Genomic DNA, 19,449 nt, shown 5'->3' on the forward strand with positions numbered 1-19,449 from the left:
GTACAAGAAGAGTAGTAATATTCCGGGTAACTGCATAGCGTAAGCCTGAAGTCAGTGGTGGGAAAGTTGCTGGAGAAGGTACTGAGTTATAAAATCTATTTATATTTGGAAAAGACCTGCCTTATCAGTGATAGGCAACATGATTTTGTTCGGGGGAGATCGTGTCTTACCAACTTAATTGCGTTCTTTGATGATATGAGCAAGTTATGAGATGATGGAAGGGCTGTAGATGTCATACATGTGAACGTTCGTAAGGCGTTGGATAAGGTGTCCATGGTAAACTAATGGAGAAAGTGGTCACTTGGTGCATAGAGTGCTCTAGCTAGGTGGATAAAGAACAGGTTGACAGAGGGTCGTAGTTGAAGGGAGTTTCTCAAAATGGGGAAAGGTGACTAGTGGTGTTCCAAAGAGATCAGTGCTGTTGTTTGTGATACACATGAATGAGCTGGAAGAGGGCACTGTTGGTATGATCAACAAGTTTGCAGATGACAAGAAAAATGGTGGAGTATCAGAAAGCATAGAGCACTGTTAAAGAACACAGGAAAATATAGATAGACTGGAGAGTTGGGTGGAGGCGCGGCAGATGGAGTTCATTCCAGGCAAACGTGAGGTTTTGGGAAGTCTCATTCTCGAAAGAAATATACAGTAAACCGAAGAGCCTTGGGAAATGTTGATGAGCAGAGGGCTCTGAGAGTTCAGTTCCATTGTACCCTGAAGGTGGCTGGCGAGAGTGGTCAGGAAGGCAGATGTTATGCTTGCCTTCATCGGACGAAGTATTGAGTATAAGAGTTAGCAGGTCATGCTAATATTGTACAAGACTTTGGTTCGGCTGCATTTAGAATACAGTGTACAGTTCTTGTCGCCTCATTACTAAAAGGATGTGGGTGCTTGGGAGAGGGTGCAAAGAACTTTTAAGAGGATATTGCCTGGTATGGAGTGTGCTAGCTTCGAAGAGCGTTTGAGTAGGCGAGGATTGTTTTCATTAGAAAAAAAAGGAGATTGGTGGGGTGTCCTGATTGAGGGTAGATAGTGATAAGCTTTTTCCCAGGCTGAAGGATTCAATAACGAAAGGTCACGCGTTCAAGGTGAGATGTGAAAGGTTTAACGGGGACACACGTGGAAATTACTTTTCACAGAGTGTGGTAGGTGGCTGGAACGCGTTGCCAGCATAGGTAATAGAGACAGGTACAATAAATTCATTTAAGATGCATCTGGACATATGTATGAGTTGGTGGGGAACAGAGGTATACAGATGCTTAGGAATTGGGCGACACGTTTAGACAGTGGATTCGGAACGGCTGAGGCTTGGAGGGATGAAGGCCCTGTTCCAGGCCTGTAGATTTTCTTTGTTCTTTGTATTTTCTTCTAAGTTTCAATGCTTGTCAGTGGGATTAGAGTTGAAATGTTGATACAGACACGATGGTCTAAAGTGCACCTTCAGTGCAATTTGACTCAATGCTCCTGTGTAATTATAAAATTGAGTATTCTACTATAATAACGCACTTAAAAGTTTTGGCTTGTCAGAAAACGGTGTACAGGACATGGAAGTCATTGTGGGCCAACTGTAACACTGGACAATTCTCCTTTTGTATTAAAACGGAATATGAAGGCTTTATTTTCGTATCCCATCGCATCAGCTGCAGCATCATCTCTGGGGACAACAGCTAGAGGAAAGAAGGAGAGGAAGAACTGCAGTCTGTGGACAGGAGATGACACCGTAGCAAAGTTGGATCACAATTCAAGAATCGTCTCCCAGAATATTACAAAAATGATTCAGAATGTGACTACAATGAATTGGTCTGTTACCAAATTGCACAGAGATTTATCTTATTTGATTGATATGGTCTCTGCAGATCATTGGTGTATAACATTACCTGATCGTTTTGAATGTGCATTTTAGATATTTCAGTAGTTTTGCATTCCGATTTTGCCAGCATTGAAGGTTACAAAGTGGAAGAAGAAGCGCCAAAACGTCGACTTGTCTTCTCTGCGGCAGTAAGGGAAGATTGATAAAAGTTGGTAAACTTATGACACGCATAGGAAGTGTTGACAATCAGATTTTTTTTGGTTCCCAGCGTTGAAATGTCTACCATTAGGATGCATGCTCTGATGGTGAGGGGAGAATGTTCAAACGAGATGTGAGGGTCAAGATTTATGCAGAGCGGTCGGTGTCTGAAACAAACTGACAGGGGTCATGGTGAATGCAGATAGGATAGGTGCATTTCAGGAACTTTTACGTAGGCATATGAATATGCAAGAACTGGACGGATATACAGTACGTGGAGGCAGAGGGATTGGTTTAATTTATGCCCATGTTTGGCCACAACGTCGTGGACCAAAGGACCCTTTACTGTGCAGTATTGTTCTATATCTTATATTGTCACAGAACTTACTTCTCATTGGAAATATTACAAGAGAGGGGAGACAGATTTCCAAAATGTTGATGAGCCTGATGGTTATGCAGAGCTTCCACAAGACAAGACTGAAGACTTGAGTCAAATCAACCATAATGCAAGAGAAAAATATAACGCATTTTGTGGCTTTTCACCCTTCAATATGTTCCTCCTCGATGTTATGTCCGCGCCTGCTCCCCGTGCTCCTTGAGGTCATCATAACCTGAAAATACATCGATGTCTTTCTTGAATATGTACAGTGATTTTACCTCGGCAGTCTTTTATGGTGGAGTATTCTACAGTACCACTCTCCTTCATTCAAAGCAACATAAGCCGAACTCATTCATGAATAGTTCACTCCATACACGAAGATCGTGCCCATGCTCTGAAGTGGAACTTGTTTGGATCGTTGACTACATTTGCAAAGCATGTTGGGAGTGTTTATTGAAACTTTGTGCAAGTTGTACTTTTGTGCAGGAGCAGAAAAAGCGTAAATCAAGCAAAACCACGAACCCAAAATAACTAGTTCCTGTGTTTGGATGACAGTCATGGGGCAGCTCGCTGACAGTCATGGGGCATTCTGAGTACGTGACTGAAACTGCATACTTTGCGATAATTAAAAGATATAAAGGGTGTTGAATATTGTAATCGGCGAGTCAGCTGGGTGAAGCCGCACGTTTTGGGTTAAAAATCACGTTGCAACGCACAAAAGCTTTTGTTCAATAAACTGTGCCTGAAATCACGGCTAAATTCGTATTGGTATTATTTTTCCTACAAGAAATTGGCGTTGCGAGCTGCGTCCTTTCTACTGGACCAGGTAAGTGGTCGTTGCCTGGGCATCAAATAAGGACACCAAACAAAGTTGGCGGGAATTAGACTACAGTAATTACCTATAAAATTTGGCGCTACAGCAATTGTTGACCTGTAATGAGTGAATGTGAGAGTATCAGTCCCTTCGCATCTGAGTTAATCACAAGTGGACAAGAAGGTATTCGTCTCTAGCACATAGCCTGGGCCACAGTTAAAAGGGGTGATCTCCCAAGCAAAAGCCAGAACCTTAGATTTGGTGTGGAGACTGGAAAATGAATGCCTGGGATATGATACTCAGATGTAAGTGTGATTGTTGTGAGCCTGACTAATATAAATTAAAGTGGTATACGGGGAATTAGCCACTCTTCATTTATGTACCGCTAAATTTCCCCCAAGTGAGAAACGGCCAGTGGGAAAACATGACTACAATGTGTTTATAGGTTTAAGCACAGTCAAGAGATTGGTGGAGATCGAGTGTGTAAACCGATCATTTGTTATGGTGGGACAGGAAGGTCAAAGGGGACCCACGGGCTTTCTCATTAATCAGCACATGACAAACATACATGGACTCATTAAACAGGTGGAAAAAAAGGTGGATCGTCCTGAAGTAACCATGAAATTGGCTGTTCGGACAGACGAAAGATAAACCAAGAGAACGGGGGTCCTTTTGTGACATCAATAGCCAAGCTTATCGGCCAATACTCAGGATCCACAAAGACATAGGAGAAAAGAACCTGGGAATCACGAGTTAAGCAAACAGGGGCCAGAGGACCCTCACAGAAATAGAGAGTAAAGGCCCTTCTGAGAAATTGGACATGTTTGTAAATCATTTGCGTGAACTGGTCAACTTACTAAGTTTAAAACTACAAATACGTTTGGTATATATGTATATTCAGTACGGACCTGATACCAAAACAAAAATAAATCGTTGTCACAAAAATGAATGAATTGGACACAAGGAACTGAGAAGCCATTCCACGTGATGACAATTTAATTGCGATAGCATAAAACAATCAGTAGAACTTTTGAGAAAATTGAAAAAGGAAACAGAGAGATAGAGAGGAGAGAGAGAGAGAGAGAGCAGCCCCTGGTGTTAACACTTTGTGGTCTGTTCTGATTGTACTTTTGTTTGTTCGTAGTGACATATGCTCTTGTGTGGTCATTTCTTTTGTTCCCGAGAACTCAGGATTCGGGAATGGTTGGCATTAAGCCTACATTTTGAAATTCATGGTGAAGTCCAGGTCTGTGAACACTGTGGCAAATGTAGTCACTCTGAAGACACTTGTTGCGCAAAATATGGCAAACCAACAACCACCCAGAACACGTTACACTGATGTCAGGCAGCACTACGGGCACGTGTGATAAGGAGGGTAGGATTTACATATCTGCACCGATAGCGGTCAGACAGTGGGCTATGTTATTTTACCCGAAAGCATCTATATCCATTCCTGAGCTACCCCTGCCCACAACAAACAAAATGATTAATGTATAAGGGATTAATGGTCAATAAACCCCAGCGTACATGAGTGAGGCCACTCTAGTGGTTATCAATAATTTGTATTTACTGATGCGATTTTATGTATATAAAAATAATGGAAGAACACAAACTGTCCCGATTAAAAATAAATACTTTAAAAAACCCACAAATATCCCAGACTGGGAACCTTAACAGTGTCGCATGAACCATCATGGTCAATGAACCCACTGTGATTACAGGAAATGTAATTTTATAAACTAAAATGCTCCTGCAGAAATGTTGAATCCGGAAAAATTACGATAAGCCTCTAACATGAGAAGAGCAAAATGAAAGGCTATCCTTTTGCCACCCATCAGACCCGTTATTACAGTAAGGGAGACCCGGAAAAACACAGCTGAAGGAGATGCATAAAACAGTTAGGGACAAACAAGAAAGACAGGATTAAACAGAGGAAAGTAGAGGATTGTCCAGAGGCCCATCGGCGAGTAGGAAGTTATGGGTAAATTCTACACCTTAAAACTGCCTTTCTCATCATGGAATGGTCCCTTTAAAGTTGTTTTACTCCATTCACTAAAGTTCGGAATGTTTCCCTCATTATAGCCCTGGTATAATTGTGACAAGAAAAATTTTTTATACTTTTGGAAAGAGTCGTTGTTATAAGATTTCTCAAAACAAAAATTTATATTTGGTCCAAATTTGCATAGTAACATATCAAATGCCTCGAATAAGCCATAAAGAAAGTTTAAGATTTTGGGGAAAATTTAGAGAAAGAACAAAAAACAATGGGTTGGATTGAAATTGCACTTGAAGTTATCGTGCATTTTCGTGAAATTAAATTTAAATGAGAGTGCAGAACTGACACATTTCTGTTGGTGATATTCGTGCCCTAGTTTTTGCTTGGTGAACTTGATGATTAAGCCACTACACGAGGCATCGGGTCTATACGTGGAGAGATAAGTAATATTCAAAGTTTGGGTGAAGATTTGTAGCTCGGGTGCTCGTTATTGTGGTTCTGTTCGCCGAGCTGGAAATTTTTGTTGCAAACGTTTCGTCCCCTATCTCGGTGACATCCTCAGTGCTTGGGAGCCTCGTGTGAAGCGCTTCTGTGGTGTTTCCTACGGCATTTATAGTGGCCTGTCCCTGCCGCTTCCGGTTGCCAGTTTCAGCTGTCCGCTGTAGTGGCCGGTATATTGGGTCCAGGTCGATGCGTTTGTTGATGGAGTTTGTGGATGAGTGCCACGCTACTAGGAATTCCCTGGCTGTTCTTTGTTTGGCTTGCCCTATAATGGTAGTGTTGTCTCAGTCGAATTCATGTTGCTTGTCGTCTGCGTGTGTGGCTACTAAGGATAGCTGGTCTTGGCGTTTCGTGGCTAGTTCCATGAACATCAACTAGCCACGAAACGCCACGACCAGCTATCCTGAGTAGCCACACACGCAGACGACAAGCAACATGAATTCGACTGAGACAACACTCCCATTATAGGGCAAGCCAAACAAAGAACAGCCAGGGAATTCCTAGAAGCATGGCACTCATCCACAAACTCCATCAACAAACGCATCGACCTAGACCCAATATACCGGCCACGACAGCGGACAGCTGAAACTGGCAACCGGAAGCGGCAGGGACAGGCCACTATAAATGCCGGAGGAAACACCACAGAAGCGCTTCACAGGAGGCTCCCAAGCACTGAGGATGTCACCTAGACAGTGGACGAAACGTTTGCAACAAAAATTTCCAACTCGGCGAACAGAACCACAACAGATAAGTAATATCTCAATTTTGTTGATAAGCTCATATGGCATACAAGAATGCATGGCAGCCTTAGGTTGTCAATGTAAGTGTGCAGAAGCAATTATCACCTCGGAAGTAACGAGCAGAGGTGAATGCTGAGAAAATAAGAGAAAAAAAATTGTTGCACTGTAGAACTGGCCTTAGACATGTATACCTATTCGACAAATTGATTAGTGTGGCTTGGGAGATCGCAAGACAATAGTTTAAAAGATAGGACATTGACACATATACTCACAGAGAGTCTGATTTTAAATGAGTAATACTGAGCTGTGGTGATAGGGTGGAAACAAGAATCATAATCCAGACGTTTACAGAACCATCTGGCCCTTGACTACTTGGCAGTGGCACAGGGTAGCACCTGCCTTGTTATTGGCCCCGAATCTTGCACACATATTCGGAACACTTCGGACACTATAACTAATCTACTTATACTTGGAGGCAGATGAGGTTAGTCAGGTACAGGAGCAATTTCATGATTACAATTCTCTGGGGTGGCTACGCTGGCTACTCAGTCTTTCTTCGGGCTCTTGTATTCTGTTTTTATTCTTTGTTCATGCTTTTCATTGTCATTGTTTTCTGTGTCTTTATGACACGTTTCAATTCATATTATAGAATGGTAACTCGTCACGTTATGACATCTGCGAGTCTCCATACTGATTTACTGTGCAGCATTCCCCCAGGGTGACCGGGACTCATCTCAGCCTTGATTTAAACGGGTCTCGAGTCCACGGTCCCCCAGGTGCCTTTGACCACAAGAGGGTAGAGAAGTCGGGTATTATGGGAGCAATGTTAATGTTACAAGTGTATGCTGGGATACTTGGCCAAAATTTGTTTGCTGACAGTACATGCTGCGTTTTCCTCTGTAACTGTGTAAACTGAGAATGTTAGCAAAACTAACCACGGGTAGGAAAAATATCCCGTAAAAGACAATGGGCAGGAACTGTGATAAGTGGAGAGAGACGTTATCTGTTATTCTGCAAACCAATATTTTACAGGTTGCTGCAGACACTTTTTATGTTATTGCAAAAGACTTCCTGTTATTCAGAATTGAGGTGTGATTAAAGCGAAACATCTTGCTGCAGCCTGTGAACTATGGAAACATTTGCGGTGGACTAGGAGCAGTAACAGCCTTGGAACTTTCAAGAGGAAAATAATTTACATAATGGAAACAATGTGCTTTGCTTGAGTCAAAGGCATAAAAGGCCGTTGATTGTTGAATTCGAGGAGATTGCCTCGTTTGAATGACACTCTTAGGGAGACCTCTCATCTTCCAATAGTCTTTTATTTTGTGCAATAAACTGTGATTTTCCTTGTTCATAATTTGAGTCTCGAGTTTTATCTGCAAGAGTTTGCTTGTTTGAAATCAGGAAAAAGCGCAGAATTGTCTTTTTTAGATGGTTACCCTTGATTCAACTGACTCTTGGAAGTTACTTGAATTAAAGTGTGAGGGCTACTCACAGTAAAATAGTACAAATCTGGGAATTCAGCTTCCAGTAATACAATTGCTGTCTGAACACCCTAGTTTTGGAAGTTGGGCAAAGTAATTTTCTGATAACGTCAGATCGATTAAAAAAAACTGCCAGTCGTAGACGTCTGACATAAAAAGGGAGAGAAACTGCTCAACAATTTCAGCGAGACTTTATCGTCTCTGTATGTGCTTCAGATTTATCAGGCTTAAAACATCAACTCTATTTTTGCACATTTGCTGCCAGAAGGATTTTAGTTTCTTCAAGTTTATCTGTTTGTATTTTTATGAAGATAACTTACTCTGTGCTGTACTCTCTATTCCCCTCTTATAGAATGAACATATTATTCATCTTGAATAAATTTGATCATCTGAAAGTTGTTTCCACCCTCCGAAAATACGACAGAATATCTTTTCTTTCTGTCCTGAACCGAAAATAAGCCTCTTTAAGTGCAATGCTTGACATAACCACGAACGGATGAACCATCTTCCAGCAGACAATGCTCAAATATACTGGAGTCGTACACCATTACAGAGACTTTGAAACCCGTGAGAAATTTGAGAAAGTTCATGCGTCATTTCCAAATAAACCAATATCAGCTGAAATATGTAAGGTAGACAGGGGAGGAAAGAGAGATGTTTCATAAATGACTGAATTAATAATGAATTCCCAGCCTCCCTCGTTTCTTACCAATTCTGAACATTTTGTCATATCATGTGGAAATGCATAACACTTGAATCCAATCATTCAGGATGATGCATCTCGTTTAGAGATGCAAACTAACACATGGAATTGCATGAGAAGAGTTGTCTTCCAGTGAAATATTGGAGGACTGACATCATTGTGGTCCTATTATCTTCTGTCACGAACAAGGCTGTTCTGTCAACGCTGACTGGATTGGTTGTGCACTCTCACTACATTACATTAGAATAATAACAATTTCCAAAACCATTTCCCAAATGGATGCAGGAAAGAACAGAGGCAAGTGGCAAAGCTACGAGTGGAATGACAGAAAGGTCAATCATTTCAATTTTCCTTCTGAGCATTAGATGAAAAAAAATGTGTGACTACTATACACAAATACACTGAACAACTCTTCCAACGACTCTTTCAAGAACTCGGCCAAAACTACTCAACCCAACTTTTATGAAGGTGTAGAATTATACTGTACCTTTAAGGGCGTTAAAAGCTAATAGAACTACCTCATACCAAGTGTTCTGAATAGAGAAACAATATAACATTTGGTCGAACATCTAATTAGCTGGGTTGCCTGGAGACGACAAAACAGATTCAAATTCTCACAATCAGCTTAAATTATACGCCAAATATATCAAATTCCAATCTAGTTTGAACTAAGTGTATTCACAATCTTCAAAGCCAATGACACAATCCGGTTCTTTGGAAGGGTATGACCGCCAAACCCTGAACAATTGAGGGAGAACTGCCAAGCGACCAATAAACGTACAATCCACACAGAATAGCTTTTTTACAGTGGTATCTATCCATCAACGACCTGTGAAAGATAAATCCTAAGAAGAAGAAAATGTCCAGAGGATGTCACCAAGAGAAGATTCGCCAGCTACCTTGAAATTTGAATTATTGGAAAATCTTAATCAGCCATTTTATCGGATGACTATTATAGAAGGGAAAATAAACGATAGGTTCGAGGATGGAGTTACAAATAATTGTTATTCGAACATGCTCTGTTATATTTCAAGAAATAAATCAGTTACTTTTCCTAATTTAACTAGTTTTTGCCCTCTCGAATTTTCAGATTACCGCATGGGATAAATCTTTTCTATGTTGCTGATTTAAAATTAACAGAAGGGGTTTACCACGTGTCGTAACAGTTTGGGGAAATTGGTTTGTGCGGCATTTGAACGTGTTGGGGACATTTGTCCACAATTTGATCGGATTGGGTCATGTATTCTTGATTTCAACAGATGAAGACAGATTTGAATGGATCTGAGTGTACGAATACTTCCAGTAAATTTTAAACACTTGCAGATTGTGTCCTAGACCTTTAGATAAAACATAGTTCAGAAAATTTCCTTAATTTAACTGACTTGTGGTTGATCAGGTTAAAAATGAGAGAAACCGCTCTTAAAATTCCTGTAAAGAAAGTTCTGGGATTTTCAACTTTGCCAAGAAATAATAGAAGAAAGGAAAAAATGTCGTTCATTTAGATTTAGCAAGCTGAAATTTTAAGGGAATTACTCAAACAATTAGGTGTGTCAGAGAAATAGACAAGTGTAGTCGGGGTAGAAAACCTTAAGTTACAATTGAGCAGAATGGAGTTAAAAGATAAGCAACGATAGAGAAAGGGAGAGAGGAGAGAGAGAGGAAAAGACCTCGAAAGAATAAAGTGAGAGAGGACAACGAGAGAGAGGAGAGAGAGAGAGAAGAGAGAGAAGGTTCTAGGCTGAGCAAAGAGACAGATAGAAGACAGGGAAAAAGAAATATAGAGAACGTTCTCAGCCGAGCTAAAAAAAGAGCACATTTGAACTTGAGATGCTGAGACTTAGTCAGCAAAGTCAAGTTAACAGGATGGGAATTAAAAGAGATGTGAAGTATGTTGAATACTTATTTATTCAATTTGGAAACTTGACTCGGCAGATGGAGTGGTCCGAGGATTTATGGATAATGCTGGTTCAGACGAAATTGGGAGGCAGAGCTAGTGAAGCATTTGCCGTGTTGTCAGATGAGGGGTCAAGAGATTATGAAGAGGTTAAACAGACTATTTTAAGCTCTTATGAAATTGGTACCAGAAGCATATAGACAAGGGTTCAGAAACAGAAAGAAGGAACGAGGTCAGACTTATCTGGTGTTTGAAACAATTAAACATAGTCATTTTGATACATGGGTGCGTGCTTTGAAAATCGACACGACCTTGGAGGGTCCACAAAACATTATTTTGGAGAAGGGTTTAACAACTCACTTCCATAGATGGTAAGAATTCGGGTGGTAGAACAGAAAGTTCAGAAAGTGAGAAGGGCAGCAGGATCAGCAGATGAATACATGTTAGTGCATAAGACAAGCTGCTGGCTAGTGTTTTGCCCATTGAGGGACAGAAGGTTGCAGAAGAGGATATCCAACATCATCAAGCCGAGAGTAGAGAACACTGTAAGAATTTATCACCGGATAAAAAAGAAGCCCAAGAGGGTGGCAAGGAGGTAAAAAGACTCAGGTGTTTTCACTATGATGGAGTGGGATACAACATTTTAAAGTGATGGTGGTTTCAGAAGGTCACTCAGAAAAGGTGATTTCATAGTCAGAAGGTGGGACAGGTAATGTCGCAATGCTGGTCGTTAAAGAAAGGCAAAATGGGAAAAGATGTGGTACAAATACGTTAAGCCGGTGGCATTAGTGAATGTAGCTGAAAAATGTGATGCTGGAAAAACGCAGCAGGTCAGGCAGCATCCAAGGAGCAGGAGAATAAACGTTTCAGGCATAAGCCCTCCTTCAGAATTCCTAAAGAAGGCCTTATGCCCGAAACGTCGATTCTCCTGCTCCTTAGCTGCTGCCTGACCTGCTGCGCTTTTCCAGTAACACATTGTTCAGCTCTGATCTCCAGCATCTGCAGTCATCGCTTTCTTTCTCCGAGTTGCATGAGTGAATGTAGTAAAGGAGACCACAAGACGAGCCAAAGAGTTGCAGGAGAGTGCACTGCTGAGGCAAGTGCTGGGTATAGAGTTAGCAGGTTACCGCTACAAAAAGTTTGCCTCTGTTGGTAAAGTTAACTCGGAAAGAGAGAGGGGAAGAAGGGCAGAAAGTTATAATTTTGAGAGATAAATTGTCGAAACCGTTGCTAACAGTAAGGATGAGCGAATATGCGCTCTTCCTGCTTTTTTTAACCAAAGACTGTGGCAATTTGAGGAATAGATTTCCAGAAATGTTGCATCCGCTATGAAAGATCAGGTTGAACTGCCAACTCAAAACTGGGGAAGTTACAGTGGGAGTGATTGTTAGAGTGACACTTCCGGAAATTCAGTATGTTGTTGACAATGATTTGGCAGGATCCAAGGTGGGAGTGACACACCTTGTTTCAGAGAAGCCCAAGGAAAACCAAGAAACTGAGGATTCAGAACAGAAATATCCTGGCACTTTCCACATCTGTGTCATAAACAGATCCCACTATTGAACGTCATTCATGAAATGAAAATTAAAATGCAAGAAATAGGAGTTGAGTTTCAGTTAGCATATAAACTGCTTTACGCAATGGTGCAAGAAAAATCTAAACCGGTAGAGGGTCAGACAGAAGTGTTCAATCCTGAAAGGCTAAGAGGGTTGTGACAGCAAGACAATATGATAAAAGTTACTTATATGGATGCGAACTCTGAAAAGGAGACAGTGAAAATTCCAGAGGATTTCTATCCGAAAGATAGAATCCGAAGGCAGAAATGGAGACCACGGGAGATTAGTGCAGGGGAGAAATGAGGGGATGTGCACCAGATTGTATTTCCGGTAGCATACAGACAAGAGGTGTTCCGGTTTGGACATGACAAAACGCACAACTGTTACTGTCCTGGAATGCACACAATGCGGCTACGTTTCACTCAACGTGTCTTACATGCCAAAGGGTAGGTAAGCCACAACCGATAACAAAATCAAGCCCCTTGATGCCAGTTCCTACATTCGAAGAAACTTTCACGGGGGTCATAATTGTTGTGTAGATCCCCTTTGGAGAACAAAAATCGAGAACCAGTGCTTGTTAATATGGAATGTGTCTACAGGATGTTCAGAGGCAATTACATTATGGAGTATCAAGGCAAACAAAGTGGTAGAGAAGGTATTATCTTTCTTCACATGGAATGGGCTACATTCAGAGATTCAGTCAGAAAAAAAAGGACACATTTTACTGCTCGGCTGTTAAAAGAGTTTATGCACAGCTTAGGTATACAACACTATAAGGAGACAGTGAGGTCTGCAGATGCTAGAGATCAGAGCTGAAAATGTGTTGCTGGAAAGGCGCAGCAGATCAGGCAGCATCCAGTGAACAGGAGAATCGACGTTTCGGGCATAAGCCCTTCTTCAGGAATTCCTTATGCCCGAAACGTCGATTCTCCTGTTCCCTGGATGCTGCCTGACCTGCTGCGCTTTTCCAGCAACACTATAAATCGAGCATCATCTATCTATCTATCTATCTATCTATCTATCTATCTATCTATCTATCTATCTATCTATCTATCTATCTATCTATCTATCTATCTATCTATCTATCTATCTATCTATCTATCTATCTATCTATCTATCTATCTATCTATCTATCTATCTATCTATCTATCTATCTATCTATCTATCTATCTATCTATCTATCTATCTATCTATCTATCTATCTATCTATCTATCTATCTATCCATCCATCTATCTATCTGTTGATCGAACGATCTTTCTAACCACCAGGCTATATTTATATATTTATATTTATTAATTTATCTCTTTATTCAGTTAGAACATTAAACTGAATAAGCAAGGTTTGAGGTGATTTGTAGCTCAGGTTGAGGTTATGGATGTAGGTTTGCTTGCTGAGCTGAAAGGTGCTTTCCAGAGGTTCCATCACCCGACTAGGTAAAATCGTCAGTGGGCCGCAGGCGAAGCGTTGCTGATAATTTCTGCTTTCTATTGACGTGGGTTGGTGATGTTACTTTTTGTGGTGATGTCATTCCCTGTAGCGATGTAACTTCCTGTTATTTTTCTCAGGGGATGGTAGATGGGGGCTAACTTGATGTGTTTGTTGATAGAGTTCAAGATGGAGTGCCATGCTTCTAGAAATTCTCGTGCGTGTCTTTGTTTGGCTAGTCCCAGGATGGATGTGTTGTCCCAGTCGAAGAGATGTCCTTTCTTATCTGTGTGTAAGGATACTAATGAGTGAGGGTCATGCCGTTTTGTGGCTAGTTGGTGTTCATGTATCCTGGTGTCTAATTTTCTGCCTGTTTGTCCAATGTCGTGTGTATTACAGTGCTTGCACGGTATTTTGTAAATGACATTTGTTTTATTGTTGCCTGTATAGGATCTTTCAAGTCCATTTGCTGCTGTTTTAGTGGGTTGGTGGATTTGTGGGTTACCATGATACCAAGGGGTCTGAGTCGTCTGGCAGTCATTTCCGAGATGTCTTTGATGTAGAGAAGAGTGGCAAATGTTTCTGGAAGTGTTTTGTCTGCTTGTTTGGGTTTGTTGCTGAGAAATCGGTGGACTGTGCTCATTGGGTACCCATTCTTTTTTAATACACGGTAGGTGATTATCCTCTGCTCTGTGTGGTTCCTCTGCCTTTCAGAGTGTGTTGGCTCGTTGAAATAATGTTCTGATGCACCTTCATTTGTGGATGTTGGAATGATTGTTTCTTTCATTCAATATTTGGTCCGTATGTGTTGCTTTCCTACAGACACTGGTTTGAAGTTCCTGATTGACTATTCGCTATTCTGTAACTTCTCGGAATGGCAACTTCGAGTTGTTTTTGCTCCACTTTAGTGAATTTTATGAAGTAAGGCTATTATTGATGGTCCTGAAGATTTCCTTTCGCGTTGACAAAGTTATCATCCATATATTGGATGCAAAGTTTGGGTTGGATTTTTGGAAGAGCAAATTCTTCGTGTCTCTGCATTACTGCCTCTGCTGAAAACCCTGATATCGGAGCTCCCATGGGTGTTCTTTTGGGTTATCTGTCGGTTTTGTTGTTGAAGGTGAAGTGTGTGGTAAGGCATAGATCCACTAACCTGATGTTAATGTCCTTGTTGATGGAGTTAGTTTTGTTTGCTGTATGTGCCTTTGGGTCTTCTAATAGTGTAGTCAGTGTTTCTTTGGCAAGGTTAATGTTGATTAATGTAAACAGGGCCGTTACATCAAAGAAGGGCATTACTTCATCGTCTTCTATTATAGTATCTTTGATGATCTTCAGGAATTCTTGGGTGGAGTGGATAGAGTGGCGTGAGTCTCCTACGAAATGTGTTAGTCTTTGTTGTAGCTCCTTGACCAATCTGTAAGTTGGTGCTCCTGGTAGCGAAACTATGTGTGTGAGAAGAGCTCCTGTTTTGTGAATTTTGGGTAATCCGTAGAAGCTTGGTGTGTTGGATCTGTCTGGTTTCATTTTTTGGAAGTCGGACTTATTTGTTTCTTCAGATTTCTGAAGTGTTTTGGGGTAGGGCTATGATTCGGTTCTCTCGGTTGGGGCCGGGTCTATCCCCGCTTATTGGTAAGTGTTGGTATCTGGAAGTAGTGCGTTCACTTTTTCAATGTAGTCTCTTCGATTTAGAATGACTGTCAAACGCCCTTTTTCTGCAGGTGTGAAAACAATTTTTTCAGTCTTTCCAGTGCTTTCCTTTCTTGTGTATTTCCTTCGTTTTTTACTACTTAATATTGGTGCACCTACCTGCCTGATGGTTTGCTGGGTTTCTTCTGTGAGTTGGTTGTCTTTTCATGTTGTTTCTAAGGCTGTTATGTAATCTTTCTTGTCCACATCCTGGCTGTTGTAATTTAATCCTCTTACTAAGACGGCTTTTACAGTGTCTCTTAAGCGTCGGTCAGATAAGTTCTTTTTTATCCATGCTTCTGTGTTGTCAGTGTTGTTACTTTGTGTAAGTTTGTAAAGTTTTTTTTTTCTGCGTGCCTCGTTCCTTTTTTTCATTTTCCATGTTTGTTGCTGTTTAATATCTATGGACCTTTGTACTGTGACTGTCCATTCATGGTCTGTTGCATGAGTGAGTAAAGAGTTTTTGTGCAACATTTCCTGGTTGTATTTACGGAGTGTCTTCTGGGCATCATTCATCGTTTCTGTAAGCATTCTGCGGCCGTTTTGCTCTGCTGTTCTTTTGGCTATTGGGGTGTTCAGATGATGTCAATATTAAAGGCATTGAGGTCGTACTTGTTTTCTGAGGCATTCACGCAGGGAGTACAGATGTTCGTGGGTGACACTCTGGGGGATACCATTCGTTTCCTATGTTCGGGATATTTTATCATATTACGCCAATAGGTGTTAGTGAGCTTTGATAAGATGTGTAGCACAGGTTGAGGTACTGGATATAGGTTTGCTCGCTGAGCTGAAGTGTTCATTTCCAGACGTTTCTCACTCTACTAAGTAACAGAAGATGTGGGACTGTACTTACTGAGACTTCAGAAAGAGTGTCAGAGAGTGGGTCTTTGCTTGCAAAAAGTTCACAAAGACAGTAAGAAAGTGGATCTGTTCCCTACAACCCTAGGATGTTCAAATAGTTCCCATTTACTTCCTCCCTTCTCTGTATCCAACGGCCTTAACACACTTTCCAGCTGAAGCACAAATTAGATTAGATTCACGAAGTTGTTGAAACAGGCCCAACAAGTTTCACACTAACCCTCCAAACAGTAACCCACACCCGCTTTGACTAATGCACCTAATACTATGAACAATTTTGCATGGCCAATTGACCTGACCTGCACATTTCTGCTCCGTGGGAGGAAACCAGCACAAATCGAGGAAACCCATGCAGACACGGGGAAATGTGCAAACTCCACACATGCAGTGTCACGAGTCTGGAATCGTACCTGGGTCCCTGGTTTTGTGAGGCAACATTGCTAAACACTGAGCCACCGTGCCGGCCCTAGTCGGCTCCTCTACTTTCAGAAGCAAAGTATAAACTTGGTGATCACTTCACAGAATACTTCTGCTCTGTCGTAGAAAAATCACCTGAGATTCCCAATGATTGCCACTTCAATATATCGCCTTGCTCTCTCGCCTACATGTTTGTATAAGGCAAAATTGAGGGCTGCAGATGGTGGCGATTAGAGTCGAGAGTATGGTACTGGTAGAGGACAGCAGGGGGTCAGGCAGCATCCGAGGAGCAGAAGAATGGACGTTTTGGGCAAAAGACCTTCATCAGGAGTTTGTATCAGCCTTGTGGCATTGCTCCCAAATAGCCCACTACAAGCTAGAAGAATGGCACCTCATTTTTCACTTGGGTCCTCCACAGCCTTCTGAAATCAATATCAAATTTGACTGTTTGAGTGCTTGAGCAAACGTTTTACCCCATCTACCCCCACCACAGCAAGCATTGTTACACATGGTCTGCTGTTACGCTTTAACTATTGTTACCAAAACCCGTCCCCATTAGCAACGATTGAACTCTCGAAGTTGAACGCTATGCACTGCTTTATCTGTTAGTGTTTATCTCTGTTTTAGCTCAGTCTCATAGTATTTACTTCTTATGTCCCCCCGCACTATCTTCTGCAGAACGAGCAAATTTGTCTTTGCTACCATCAGAAGAAATTATTTTGTACATGACACGTTAGCGACAATTTCTCCCTTCAGTTCTTCCATGACCAGCTAAGGTTTTTCATCAATTTTTGTTTTTCAGTCAGATAGTGGGTCTGTTCTCACGGATAGTTCACAGAGTGTATCTGTACTTACAGAGAGAATTCCCAGAGTCTGTCAGAGAGCTTCTGTAATCCCTAAGACTCCGAAGTGGCTCACTATTGAAATACACTTCAAAATGAGAATCAGATACTTGGTGTGAGCGGGGTAAAGTGTAATCTTCTTTCTAAACAGTCGCTTTCAAAGATGCCTCGGACAGATTCAGGCGAGTTTAGATACAGAATAAAACTCTCTGTACTGGACTAAATGAAAAGAATTACTTCCCCCATTCTTATAAACAGAAGTTGAATGTCTGTGTGCACTGTCCCATTAAACACGCAAAGGGAACAGAATAATGCTCCTGTTTCAGTCTCTCCATCTAATATCGCCAGGCCAGGTATTCCAAGCTGTTAGAAAGAGCGTAAAGCTGTCCCTACAGTATCTACAAACGCATGTCCAAAGGTTATCCAAAGACAACAACGAGTTAGATACAGAATAAGCTGCTTCCACACTGCCCACATCAAACACTCACAGGATAGGGACAATACGGAGTTAAGTACAAAGTCAAGCTATCTCTGCAGTCTCCCCATCAAAAACTCCCAATATAGGGACATTTCATGATATTATATATAAGGAAAATCTCTAATATTTCACCGAAAAAGCGCGAATTAGTGGATCACTGTTTAGCATGGTGCGTCACATCTTCACAGCTTCAGTTATGTTGGTCCGATTGCCGGCTTGCATGACTGTTTGGAGTTTACCTTTACTCCCCATGTCTCTGTGGGTTACCCCGGATGCTATGATACAACACAGCCCAAAAATGTGCAGGTTAGGTAGTTCAGACATGGGAACTGCCCGGTTAAGCAAAGATTGGTGGCCTGGGTTTGGATTGGATTCACTTAAGATGGCCTTTAAGAATCTGTGGGCTGATTGGTCTCTCTTTGCAAGGCTTCTGTGATTCAAAACACAAAGCTCCCTTGACAATGTTCTCTTCAAACGCACATATCAGGAAGAGCACAAAGTAAAGCTCTCTCTACACTGACCATCAATCATGAATTCCAAGGGCATGGACTGCACCGACTCAGATGAAGAGTAAAGATCTTTCCACACAGTGTCCTACCAAGCACTCACAGTGACAGGGACTGCATGGAGATAGATACAGAAAAAAGTTCCCTCAACATTTCTCCAATCAACTACTCCCAGAACAAGGACAACACGGGTTTGGTCACAGAGGAAACCACTCTCCACGCTGCACCCAATTAAACAATCTATGGCAGAGACAGCACGGGAGTATGTAAAGAGTAATGCCCTCTCGACACTGTTCCAACCAAACACTCCCAGGACAGGGACAACACGCAGTTAGGTGCAGAGACAGTGATTCTCTGATCATTGTCCATCGACCCATGAATGCCTTCAAAACATCTGAGGTCCAGACTCTGTTGAATCTGTGACACGGTGTTTTTAGTGAAGGAGTTGTGAAGTCATGGTGAGGTCATGCAATACATTAGTGAGGCCACTTCTGGAATGTTGTATCCGTTTTTCATCACCCATTTATAAGAAGAATTTTAATAAACGGGACAGGGTCCATGCCACATTCACCAGAATGTGCCCGGAAGTTTGAATGAAAAGCTATGACATTTTACATTGGAATGTAGGAGGTTGAGAACCTACCAGATAGTATTTCATGAAATGCTGAGAGTGCAGGTAGAGTTATCGTTATTGATGTTTTTATTTCCTGTGATGAGGAATTTAAAAAGACATGAGGGGCAATGTCGTCTTTTGTACAGACGTGGGTTCACCTGAGGAATAAACTACCAGAGGCAGTGTTGGATGTCAGTACAATTTAAACGTTTAAAACACTTTTGGATAAGTGCATGGAAAGGAAAAGTTTTCCGTTCAAAGTGGTATTAAACAGAAACAAGGAAGTGGGGACAGTTTAGTTTGTTGGTACTATGTTCGGCAGTGACTGGTTGCATAGAGCTGTCCGATTCGTGCTTCATGCTTCGATGACTCTATGACTGGGGACCGGTAAATACTGCCGAGGACCAGGCTCTATCAAATCTGTTGCAGATCAGTGACGGTCAAAACTGCTGCACCGCAGCCACAGATTCAGACACAGAGTCCTCATTTCACACCCCACACCACCTTTCCAATCGAATGCCATTCCTATAACAATCTACCTTCCTGTTTTT

The sequence above is a fragment of the Chiloscyllium plagiosum genome, unplaced genomic scaffold (genome assembly GCF_037043375.1).
Source record: "Chiloscyllium plagiosum isolate Xiang-an unplaced genomic scaffold, Cpla_swu_hap1 HiC_scaffold_52, whole genome shotgun sequence".
NCBI lineage: Eukaryota > Metazoa > Chordata > Chondrichthyes > Orectolobiformes > Hemiscylliidae > Chiloscyllium > Chiloscyllium plagiosum.